Here is a 396-nt window from a genome sequence, read left to right on the forward strand (position 1 = left end):
CTAATAAGGTTTTAGAAAATCTTTGTTCAGTGGCTGAGCTTCTGCTCCAGTGTGTAAGAGATGGAATATATCATAAACCTATGTGAGTCGAGATTTGGATATAACCACCACCATGCTAGAAATTAAGACAAAGATTTTCTAAAACCTTATTAGAGAGGGACTCTCTTATTTGACCTAGTTTAGATGTTTAACATCTCAGCTTGTATACATGGGGATGGAAAAGCCAAGAGATATTGCCAATACTTAGAGGTATATAAGATGGGATTTGAGTCATTTGACCTTTGAGAGGGCTAGCTAGGTTCCTCTTAAATAAGTGAGGGAAGGTAGTATAATATTGTTTTCTGAACTGACTTGTTCAATAGTAATCGTAAGAAACAAAAATTAAACTTCCTCAAC

This window comes from Quercus robur, chromosome 1 (genome assembly GCF_932294415.1).
Source record: "Quercus robur chromosome 1, dhQueRobu3.1, whole genome shotgun sequence".
NCBI classification, from domain to species: Eukaryota; Viridiplantae; Streptophyta; class Magnoliopsida; order Fagales; family Fagaceae; genus Quercus; species Quercus robur.